Source organism: Oncorhynchus clarkii, chromosome 4, assembly GCF_045791955.1.
Source record: "Oncorhynchus clarkii lewisi isolate Uvic-CL-2024 chromosome 4, UVic_Ocla_1.0, whole genome shotgun sequence".
NCBI classification, from domain to species: domain Eukaryota; kingdom Metazoa; phylum Chordata; class Actinopteri; order Salmoniformes; family Salmonidae; genus Oncorhynchus; species Oncorhynchus clarkii.
This window is the reverse complement of record NC_092150.1, coordinates 46,618,691-46,630,861: the sequence shown is the minus strand read 5'-3', so window position 1 is coordinate 46,630,861 and position 12,171 is coordinate 46,618,691. Positions and strand designations below refer to the sequence as shown.

Sequence of the window (12,171 nt, the reverse complement as noted above, 5' to 3'; positions counted from 1 at the left end):
TATTTTTTTTTATTATCACTTTGGTACTACTTTCACAAGTATGTGGTGAATATTTTAAACTTTAGCACAAAAACACTTGCAACACAGCCAATCTTACATTCAAAACCTTTCATAGTGCATTCATTTTGTTTGTAAACATCTGTCACCACACAACCATATATCCAAAATATACGTTTACTGTGAAATATAATTAGTACATTGGTTTAATCACAAAAACACAACATAATGATATATTCTCAATTGAGTTATTTATTTTAACAACCATTTAACCCAATACCAAAACATGTAAGATACATGATTCAAAATTGTCCTTTGAATGTAGTATGCTACAGTACTGTAAATTACAGTACATTACACTGTTTTACATTAGGCTATACACTTGCACTACCCATGAAAATTGACTGGATATCACATTTCCATAATTTCTATCCCTTGTGTGATCAAAAGTGTGATCATTGAAGACATCTTTCACAATGTAATCAAATGAAAGAAATGAAAGAAACAATCTTTAGCAGACACTAGTTTGCATCAAACCTGTCTTGAGCATTTGGCCATAGGTTTTGATCGAAATGGCAGTAAATATCCTCATTATTCATGTACCTTGGGAAAAACCTTTCGGTCTAAATTGGTCTGGATTGGAATCATTGCATTCATCCTCTATAGCCAGATGGAGGGTGGTACACTCATGGGGATGGCAATTATACATCTTCCATCTGTATTGTAGTCATGTATTGTAATTTGCAGTACTGTACTTATGTATTTGCAGAAGTCCTGTATGTGGCTCAGTTTATTAAAGCATGGTACTAGCAACACCAGAATTGTGTGTTCGATTCTCACGAGGTCACATACCAAAATGTGTAGACTGTGTCTGCTGCATAAATGGCATTTACAGTGGGGCAAAAAAGTATTTAGTCAGCCACCAATTGTGCAAGTTCTCCCACTTAAAAAGATGAGAGAGGCCTGTAATTTTCATCATAGGTACACTTCAACTATGACAGACAAAATGAGGGAAAAAAATCCAGAAACTCACATTGTAGGATTTTTTAATGAATTTATTTGCAAATTATGGTGGAAAATAAGTATTTGTTCACCTACAAACAAGCAAGATTTCTGGCTCTCACAGACCTGTAACTTCTTCTTTAAGAGGCTCCTCTGTCCTCCACTCGGTACCAGTATTAATGGCACCTGTTTGAACTTGTCATCAGTATAAAAGACACCTGTCCACAACCTCAAACAGTCACACTCCAAACTCCACTATGGCCAAGACCAAAGAGCTGTCAAAGGACACCAGAAACAAAATTGTAGACCTGCACCAGGCTGGGAAGACTGAATCTGCAATAGGTAAGCAGCTTGGTTTGAAGAAATCAACTGTGGGAGCAATTATTAGGAAATGGAAGATATACAAGACCACTGATAATCTCCCTCGATATGGGGCTCCACGCAAGATCTCACCCCGTGGGGTCAAAATGATCACAAGAACGGTGAGCAAAAATCCCAGAACCACACGGGGGGACCTAGTGAATGACCTGCAGAGAGCTGGGACCAAAGTAACAAAGCCTACCATCAGCAAGGGCATTGGAGATGAAACGTGGCTGGGTCTTTCAGCATGACAATGATCCCAAACACACTGCCCGGGCAACGAAGGAGTGGCTTCGTAAGAAGCATTTCAAGCTCCTGGAGTGGCCTAGCAAGTCTCCAGATCTCAACCCCATAGAAAATCTTTGGAGGTAGTTGAAAGTCCGTGTTGCCCAGCAACAGCCCCAAAACATCACTGCTCTAGAGGAGATCTGCATGGAGGAATGGGCCAAAATACCAGCAACAGTATGTGAAAATGTGGTGAAGACTTACATAAAATGTTTGACCTCTGTCATTGCCAACAAAGGGTATATAACAAAGTATTGAGATAAACTTTTGTTATTGACCAAATACTTATTTTCCACCATAATTGGCAAATAAATTCATTAAAAATCCTACAATGTGATTTTCTGGATTTTTTTCTCTCATTTTGTCTGTCATAGTTGAAGTGTACCTATGATGAAAATTACAGGCCTCTCTCATCTTTTTAAGTGGGAGAACTTGCACAATTGGTGGCTGACTAAATGCTTTTTTGCCCCACTGTTACAGTACTCACTTACAGAAAAATGATGTGATTTCAAGTTTTGCACATGCAACATTTTATTTTTCATCTGAAATTTCAAGTGAAATAATGTGAAACCATGTGGTTTTGGAACACTTCACGTGATGATATTTTATATGAAGTTTCACATGTGGATATTTTTTACGAGATTTCACAGGTGATTTAATTATACAATAATTATTATTCAACCTGGGATCTAAACTCTTGGTTCATGGCATTCTGATCTTTCTGCTATGCCACCATGTGTGTCAATAGCTGATTTCACCTGTATTCCTACACTCTGGACTTCAAAGTAAAACTCAGCTTTGTTACAAATACACACAAAAAACGATTATATGTATCATAGTTATTCAGGAGTAACATTAAAACAGAATAATATACCCCACCAACATTAGACAACTATACAGAAAACCCTGAAATTGCTGAAAGAAGTTAATTATATCAATGATGAAAGAATAGTCAGATTAACTGATAACTAAAATAGCAGTGCAGATGACACTCCTGTTGCTAAGTGCAGAAATGTATTATAGGTTATGGATATGTAGGGGACTTCTGAGAATTCTACAGAATTCCCCAAATCCAGAGGTTGTGAGTTTAAAATCCAGGTGGGGTTAGTCAGTACTAAGGGATCATGTCAAATGTAATGTTTACACTATTTTAGCTGAACAGTTACTTGAACACTTACCTTAAAACCCCCATACTATTTCATTACTTCCCTTACAAACAAACACTTGTGAAATAGCTGTTTTCACGTTGAGCTGAAATTTACACGAGGTCACGAGACCATATGTTCACATGTATTTAATGTAGTGTTCACATGTTAACACCACCTTTTCACTTGTAAAGAGAATAACAGTTGTTAAAATGTACCGCATACCTGTGAAAATTGCACCAAAGCGATAAAAACAACTGAAGTTATGTTAGATGTATCATGATATTTTTCATACAAAGGTTCCTTTTGAAAAGTTAAGGACCAACTGTATTTGGCGTCTCATGGGTTAAGTGTGTGAGGCAGATAGGCAAACTATCTGGCTGAGTCAGTGAGGAGCACATGCCCTGGTTTTAGGAAGAGCTGCCTGCGTGGGAAGAGACTGTGGGAGGTGACAGGCAAGCAGACACACTGGAGTCTCTGGATTTTAATAGCACACTGCTGCTGTTGAGAGAGAGAGAGAGAGAGAGAGAGAGAGAGAGAGAGAGAGAGAGAGAGAGAGAGAGAGAGAGGAAGAAAGGTAAAGGATAAAATAGGGATAGATCGACATCCAAGACTCAGGGAAAAGGGTGATAATGAGTTTAAATTTGCTGCACCTGATACGTTATTCAATGTGTGCTTGCTTTAAAGTCATGTGTTATACTTTATGTTGCAGGAGGTTCAAGCCTGGGGTTGAGTATAGATATACAGTGCCTTGCGAAAGTATTCGGCCCCCTTGAACTTTGCGACCGTTTGCCACATTTCAGGCTTCAAACATAAAGATATAAAACTGTATTTTTTTGTGAAGAATCAACAACAAGTGGGACACAATCATGAAGTGGAACGACATTTATTGGATATTTCAAACTTTTTTAACAAATCAAAAACTGAAAAATTGGGCGTGCAAAATTATTCAGCCCCCTTAAGTTAATACTTTGTAGCGCCACCTTTTGCTGTGATTACAGCTGTAAGTCGCTTGGGGTATGTCTCTATCAGTTTTGCACATCGAGAGACTGACATTTTTTCCCATTCCTCCTTGCAAAACAGCTCGAGCTCAGTGAGGTTGGATGGAGAGCATTTGTGAACAGCAATTTTCAGTTCTTTCCACAGATTCATGGTTAAAATTGATGGGAAGATGGATGGAGCCAAATACAGGACCATTCTGGAAGAAAACCTGATGGAGTCTGCAAAATACCTGAGACTGGGACGGAGATTTGTCTTCCAACAAGACAATGATCCAAAACATAAAGCAAAATCTACAATGGAATGGTTCAAAAATAAACATATCCAGGTGTTAGAATGGCCAAGTCAAAGTCCAGAGTCCAATGAATCCAAAGAGTCAAAGTCCTGAATCCAATCGAGAATCTGTGGAAAGAACTGAAAATTGCTGTTCACAAATGCTCTCCATCCAACCTCACTGAGCTCGAGCTGTTTTGCAAGGAGGAATGGGAAAAAATGTCAGTCTCTCGATGTGCAAAACTGATAGAGACATACCCCAAGCGACTTACAGCTGTAATCACAGCAAAAGGTGGCGCTACAAAGTATTAACTTAAGGGGGCTGAATAATTTTGCACGCCCAATTTTTCAGTTTTTGATTTGTTAAAAAAGTTTGAAATATCCAATAAATGTCGTTCCACTTCATGATTGTGTCCCACTTGTTGTTGATTCTTCACAAAAAAATACAGTTTTATATCTTTATGTTTGAAGCCTGAAATGTGGCAAAAGGTCGCAAAGTTCAAGGGGGCCGAATACTTTCGCAAAGCACTGTAAATGATGGTCTATGAGAGGTGCATCCCAATATGACACTGCTGAACCAAAAAATAATTTAGTACAGCACTGACTGTATTGCTGTGGTGATGAAAATAAAATAATTTAGAACAGCACTGACTGTATTGCTGTGGTGATGAAACATTTTTTTTTTTTAGTACAGCACTGACTGTACTGCTGTTGTGGGGATAAGAAAATAATTCAGTCTGGAAAATTAGAGGGATAACAAATACATTACTATCTAAAAAAAATAAGAAAACATATTAGAGGTATATTGTGAAAATCTAAATTTGCATTGTGGAATACAATATTTAAAATGGCTGTATATTGTTAACCTACAATAGCAGTTCAAAGGCCAAGTTGTCAGCTGTGCCCAGCTAGTGGGAATGCATAGATCCAGTCTTCAACATCGACTAAAATTGATAGGGATTACCTTTCTTTTAAGTGACTTACTACAGGCAGATTCATGATTCTCTGCCATCTTCCTTTGATTCAAGCCAGCTTAATTTATTTGATGTTGAAAGCCAATCATTGGCGTAAGAGTCATTGAAGGATGGATCCTGACAATCACTCCTGCTTTCCTTTTCCTTGTATTATTCAAGAGCTGGAATTACTTTTCAGTTTGAAGCATATAAAACTCGCTATAGAAGTTACTTTACCTTTATGCTGGAAATCTGTGCCGATCTAGCCCTACTTGGACTGGATTGGTTTTCACTTGAATGGCACAAGATGGTGTCACAGGGTTTGATGAATGTAAATACCTTTTAGGTCCTTCAATTCAAGGTCATTTTTTCCATGATGTCACTGTGCTCTTTGACAAACATCAACAACAACAAAATGAAATGAAATAGTTAAAGATAATATGTATGTCACCCTGATCCAGCACTGTCCTTACTATCATATATGTTCATTCATGCTTTTTCTTCTGTTATGAAGGATTGACACATTTATATGATGGCGTGAAATTAGGAAGTAGACCTATGTCTTTTTGGTCTGGGCTGAATTTTTGGTTTCTGTTTATAGAAGCCTTTGCGCTTATCTTATTGTTAAAGACCTTTCAAGTCTTTAACAAGACAAAGAAAAATGCCTCTCGGCAGCCACCGGTAACTCTGAAGATGCGGAAAGACAAGGTGATGACATCACCTGTCGCAAGCACAACGGGAAAACTCAAAAGCGGAAGGAAAGTTTGTAGCTGTGTCGTGGAAGATTGGGCTGCTGTTTCCTTCCCCGCCTTAGGTCATAGTCCCCCATCTCTCAGCTCACTCACCTAAACCAGTCAAGCAACGAGACCAATGTGATGTGCTTTACCTCTGTTCATCTGTGTGAGGAAATGCTTATTTTGATCCACAGTACATAAACAACATTATTTTTGATCCTTTATTTAACTAGGCAAGTCAGTTAAGAACAAATTCTTATTTACAATGATGGGTTAACTGCCTTGTTCAGGGGCAGAATGACAGATGTTTTTACCTTGTCAGCTTGGGGATTCAATCTAGCAACCTTACTGGCGCAACGCTCTAACCACTAGGCTACCTGCCACCCCTCTACCAATGACTCTCGGGGAAGAACATTATGAATGTTGTCGTTAGTAGGAGGAGCGCTCCCTGGCTCTGTGTGTGGGCCTCTGGTCTCTCATGCCTCACTCAGCAGGCTGACTGGATGCCTTAAGCCTGAGGAGATATTAGTTGATTATATGTCTGGTGTGTGGGGCCGAGGGGGTAGCATTGGGGTTTTATCCCACCAAGCAACTTAGCACATTCAACATTGTCATGGTAACTGAATCGTAAACGAAGTCGGACATGATCGATCAGAATCCACCACATTTGAAAAACAAACAAACAAAGTAAGTACACTGAGTTTACCAAACATTAGGAACACCTTCCTAATATTGAGTTGCACCCCCTTTTGCTCTCAGAACAGCCTCAATTCGTTGGGGCATGGACTCTACAAGGTGACGAAAGTGTTCCACAGGGATGCTGGCCCATGTTGACTCCAATGCTTCCCACAGTTGTGCCAAGTTGGTTGGATGTCCTTCGGGTGGTGGACCATTCTTGATACACACGGGAAACTGTTGAGCGTGACAAGCCCAGCAGCGTTGCAGTTCTTGACACAAACTGGTGTGCCTGGCACCTACTACTATACCCCGTTCCAAAGGCTCTTAAATATTTTGTCTTGCCCATTCACCCTCTAAATGGCACACATACACAATCGATGTCTCAATTGTCTCAAGGCTTAAAAATCCTTCACCTCCCCTTCATCTACACTGATTTAAGTGGATTTAAGTGACATCAATGATGGATCATAGCTTTCACCTGGATTCACTTGGTCGGTCTGTGTCATGGAAAGAGCAGGTGTCCTTAATGTTTTGTATTCTCGGTGTAGTAGGTGCAGCCACGGTCCACGTCTACAGTATTATTGGGAACCAGTGAGGGCAATGCTAATTGTCACTTACACGAGATAGATGCTAGAATCCATATTCCCACTCTTATTCTCACAAGCAAGGGGGGGGTATCTGGAGGTGGATTTGGTGGTTGGGTGAGAACTGAGAAGCACAGAGGACAACATCCCAGCTTACAGATGTCAGGGAAGGGATTTGGTTTCACTCCAACCACAAACATCACTCACCACTGTCGTTTTCATATGGGGAAAGAAACATACAAACAAAGATGGGATGGAAGAGGCATGAGAGACAGCTGTGGAATTTTTGCTGGCCCACTGGCCGCTGGAATATTTATTCTCAGTGTTGATGTTTGCAGCAGGGACACTTTTCTGCCACTTTCTTGGGGTGTTACTAATTGTAGATGGGGATGCATTGCACCTAAGGTTGGGTTGGTTCCATAACATTTGCATATTTATTCTGCCACCTTGCTCTGACCACTACCTCTTATTCCACAAACCCTAAACGTAGACCTCTTATTCGTTATTTAATTATAGATGTGGCTGAGATAACTCGTGCTGAAATGACTGTACCTGTGATGTAGGCCTACCTGTTTAGGACCCTTTTCCGAGGTTGGAAATTATAGGTCTATCCATATACTGTACGTAGACATTTCCAAAATAATTAGGACAGAATTGTCTTGCTTTGCGTGCACACCTGTGTCTGTGGTTCACACACCTGTATCTTTAGAGGTTAAGAGCATTGGGCCAGTAACTGAAAGGTCGCTGGTTTCAATCCCTGAGCTGGCCAGGTGGAAAAGTCTGCTGTTCTGCCTCTGAGCAAGACAGTTAACCCCCAACAACAACTACTCCCCGGGTGCTGATAACATGGAAGTCGATTCAGAGGGGTTGGGTTAAATGCAAAAGCCGTGTTTTGGTTTAATGCTTTCGGTTGTGCAACTGACTAGGTATTAGCTAATGAGCCCTGCTAAACATGCGTGTCATGCTGCCACCTATGATTGGCTGCAACAGACAAGAAGAAGTGGAAGCATGTGCATGCAAAACGAGGAGACAACATTAGCACCCATGTTTGATTTGGGAAGGGGGGTCAATTCTGTTTTGAATAGGTTTGTTTCTTGCACACTGCTTTGTAAATGATGCAGAATTAATATAGGCCGAAACCATCTACCGATTATGGATAAAGTGTTGCTTCATGTGCTCGTGGGAAATGGGGAACTGGGAAATGGTAGCTAAGTCTACATGAATGTGTTCACGTGCCTTTGAAGTCGGAACAATTCTTCAACCAATAAGATTTTAGCTTGATAAGCTAGATAACATTGCTTATAACTAAGTTAGATAACTTGCTTAACTTTGACATAATGGACAAACTATCTATATTTTCCTTATTGATTACGTTGTAATTGTCAAAAACGTATTTGTCATCTTTTGGTTGAAAAGGTAAAAGGTCAGTGGTGAAATGTCACAACTCGTCAACTCGGGTAACAACATTTTCTTTAAGTTTCCCACTTGTAATTCCAACTTGGAGTGTTGTTCAAGCAATAGTGTGTATTCATGGATGGCAAAAGAAGCCAGGCTTCCCCAAAACATTTACCAAGAAAAAATAGGAAAAACATCTTTCCTCTCTGTGTTTAATAATTTTACTTCAATTCGCAAGAGGCTAAATGTATCTCACCGGAGAATGCATCCGAGCATGCGAAACAGCGCCCCTCTGTCTCTGCATGTGTCGGCCATCTATCTGATGCTGTCTGGTCCACAAGATTATGACACTGTTGCCGCCCGCAGCATTGAATGCAAGGGAAGCCACCAAGCATTTTGCCTCCCCTTGATAAAAAAAGTATAAAAGAATAGCCAATCAGCGTTAAGCTAAAGTGAGCTCAACTGTGATGGGTCCAGTGTCAAGGGAAGCCCATTTGGATTTGGCGTCACTCCCATCATCGCATCGAGAGCATACGTCATTGACAGAAACATCTTGAATTGTTGCATCTCATTGTGTTGTTGTCCTCCAGTGGCTAGCTAGCAGAAATAGTCCCTTTCCTAAATTAGCCATGGATGGAGAAAGGGATTTGGACTTGTAGTTTTACTTAATTCTCCATACCAGCCAGTGATTCTGATCCAGCCATTAATCCATACATTGTGCCCCTGGCCTGTGAGGATGGAAGTTCAATATGTAACTAGATGAACAGTAGAAGGCTCATGTTAACTAGCTAACATTGCCCATGAAAGTAAGTTAGGTTAACGAGCAAGCATTTTAGCCAGGAAACTTAAGAAAACAAAAAATAAAAGTATGTACTGTATGACAGTGATAGTCTGTTTCATCCACATGAAAGAGAGGAGGATGGCATTGGAGTTTCTCTATACAAGTAGGGTGAGTCAACATGTTTTTCTACTTGCACACGCACGTACCCACGCACACACCCACGCACACACACACACACACACACACACACACACACACACACACACACACACACACACACACACACACACACACACACACACACACACACACACACACACACACACACACACACACACATATACATAAAAATCAGAAACATAGACAGCCACATCATATTTAGACTAAATTGTTTTTGGTATATTTTAGTTGTCACTGTATTGGACAACTAAAATATATATTGTATTGGAAGTTGAAATGGTGCTGAAATAATGGAGGCAGTTTTGTTTTCTTTGTGAATTGCGGTAACTCTCTATGGTTCTATACTGAACAAAAATATAAACGCAACATGGGAAGTGTTGGTCCCATGTTTCATAAACTGGAATAAAAGATCCCAAATTATGTTCCATACGCACAAAAAGCTTATTTCTCTAAAATGTTTTTTTAGTTTACATCCCTGTTAGTGGGCATTTCTCCTTTGCCAAGATAATTCATCTTCCTGAAGACGCTGATTAAAAAGCATGCTTATTACACAGGTGCGCCTTGTGCTGGGGACAATACAAGTTCACTAAAATGTGCAGTTTTGTCACACAACACAATGCCACAGATGTCTAAAGTTTTGAGGGAGCGTGCAATTGGCATGCTGACTGCAGGAATGTCCACCAGAGCTGTTGCCAGAGAGTTGAATGTCCATTACTCTACCATAAACCATCTCCAACGTTGTTTTAGAGAATTTGGCAGTATGTCCAACCAGCATCACAACCGCAGACTACGTGTATGGTGTTGTGTGGGTAAGCTTTTGCTGATGTTAACGTTGTGAACAGAGTGCCCCATGGTGGCGGTGGGGTTATGGTATGGGCAGGTATAGGCTACAGACAACAAACACAATTGCATTTTATCGACGGCAATTTGAATGCGCTTGCCATTCATCCGCCGCCATTATCTCATGTTTCAGCATAACAATGCATGGCTCCATATCGCAAGGATATATACACAATTCCTGTCCCAGTTCTTCCATGGCCTTCATACTCACCAGACATGTCACCCATTGGGGCGGCAGGGTAGCCTACTGGTTAGAGTGTTGGACTAGCAACCGGAAGGTTGCAAGTCTGTCGTTCTGCGAACAGGCAGTTAACACACTGTTCCTAGGCCATCATTGAAAATAAGAATTTGTTCTTAACTGACCTGCCTAGTTAAATAAAGGTAAAATAAAAAAATAAAATAAAAATGTTTGGGATGCTCTGGATTTATGTGTACAACAGCGTGTTCCAGTTCCCGTCAATATCCAGCAACGCTACTGCGTTCAAGTAAAATTCCCCGCTGGGAACTAAGAGCTTCCGATAACTCCGGTAGCACGTGCCAAAGCCTACCTTCAGAACAAGGTAGGTCGCAGTGGTAATATTGTGGTCAACACAATATAACGTAGTTTGCATATTTAGCCCTGAATAGCCATTTGGGCAAAATAATCCAACCGCACATTGACAACCGCCGGGCTATAAAGAAAATAGTTTTAAAACACATTTTACAACCACTTTTTTACTTAATTTAACTTTTATTTAACTTTTTTTTTAAATTTAACGTTCATTTTCTTCAATAAAATATATCGAAGCAAAGTTTTAAAAAGAGGGGCAAAGTGCTGTTATTTAGACCGATTTGCCTTATTTGTCAACTCCCGCACAATTTCTGTCCTTTCTGTCCTTCCATCCGAGTGCTGCTGCGGGTTCTTTGCTTGTCTTGACCAATCAGATTCACGGAAATCGCAGGTAGAGCGGGCTGGACAAAGCTCAAGGTGCACTCTTCACTTTCCTCTGGCTGGTATTTATTTAGCAAGCATAATAACACAACACTCCCGACATACACAAGCAAAGACTAGTACATAAATGTAACAGCCTATACACCTAAACATTAGCCATCGTACACGCTGTATTGCCTGGTAACGAGACAATTTTTCAGTCTGATCAACTGTAGGCTACTAACAACAGTCTAGCCTCCCTCTAGCCAATGTTAACGAAGAGGTAACGTTGTGTAGGCTTATTTATAGCCCATTTGGTTGTGAGAAAATGTGAATGGATCAAATGTGGTTTATATTCAAACTTGGACTGACTAGGCAATTTAGGATTTTCAGTCCAAAATTATTAACTGGAATTAATCAATAAACACAATAGCTGAAAGACTGTGAGTACATGTTTTATTCAGCCTGCAGTTGCATAGGGCAGGACTACACGATGCAAATCTACATAAAGCAAGCTCAGCCTTGTGTGTTTTATTGTCCAATCATGTTGCTTTCTCTGTGTGTACGTGTAAAGGAACCCTCCAGTCCTTTTAAAACACAATTCAGACATGAGCAAGTACAAGGTTGCTGCAGTTGACAGGGTTTTTATCCTCACCAAAGCCAGTTTTCCCAGGAGTTTTTTTTAAAACCCACGTGACCTGATTAGAAAAACTCTGGTCCCATCACAGCCCATATTAAACCTTTTTTTACAAGAGGTGAATCATGTATACAGTATAAGGCATTGACTTTTACGTGGATAGATTACAAGATCAAGAAATACTACGGGCCCCATAATTGTTTTTATCGCCACACCACTCTTGGACATATTTTGCCACCTTTGTGCTCAATAGTTAGTCCTATACTAAAAAAAATCACAACAGTTGGTTTGTTTGCACCCTCATGATAGCACTCTCATGGGCGCTATCATGTCTTTTGCCTCTCGTTTTTCAGCTATTTGTGCCGGACTGCTGATAGGCTACAATTAGCCTACGCCTGAAAGTAATTTGGGTTAATGA

The 12,171-nt window shown here is 40.3% G+C and overlaps 1 protein-coding gene across 1 annotated transcript in view; it reads right to left on the bottom strand.

Annotated features, from left to right (window-relative positions):
* LOC139406902 (uncharacterized) overlaps positions 1-12,171 on the bottom strand; it is a 624,715-nt gene that overhangs the window by 591,887 nt on the left and 20,657 nt on the right. The gene's annotated exons all lie outside the window — the stretch shown is intronic.